The following is a 481-nucleotide window of genomic DNA, read 5'->3' on the forward strand; positions in this document are numbered from 1 at the left end:
CTAGGTGTGTTCTGGGGCCAGCTACGTGTGTGTGGGGGGGGGGGGGGGAGGGGTGGCAGAGAAGGCCAAGACTCTGCGCTCCTGGCATGGAGATGGAGAGGAGCAGGATGCCGCCAGAGCAGCCCCAACTATTGAAGTTGAGGGCCCCAGCCAGGCAGAGTTTCTGAGATGTCTTGACTGCTGACCAGCTGTGTCTTTCTCCCAACAGAGGTGGGGAGGGAAGTGGAGAGGGGGCTGAAAAACCATCCACAGTGCAGATGCTAATATAGCTTCATGCTGACCTCAGTATCTGTTCTGCACCCTTCAATCCTATTGGGTAGAGTTTTCCCTGAGTGGAGGCCTCTGGAGGGAGGCTAGGGAAGAAGGCTTGGGGGGAGGCTGTCAAGGAAAACGGATTCCTGCTGAGGGCTAACCACCTTCCAGGATTTTCCAGCAAGCTGGGGTGGGGGGTGGGGCTTCAGGACTTCTCCTAGCCTGGGCC

Source organism: Perognathus longimembris, chromosome 1, assembly GCF_023159225.1.
Source record: "Perognathus longimembris pacificus isolate PPM17 chromosome 1, ASM2315922v1, whole genome shotgun sequence".
NCBI classification, from domain to species: Eukaryota; Metazoa; Chordata; class Mammalia; order Rodentia; family Heteromyidae; genus Perognathus; species Perognathus longimembris.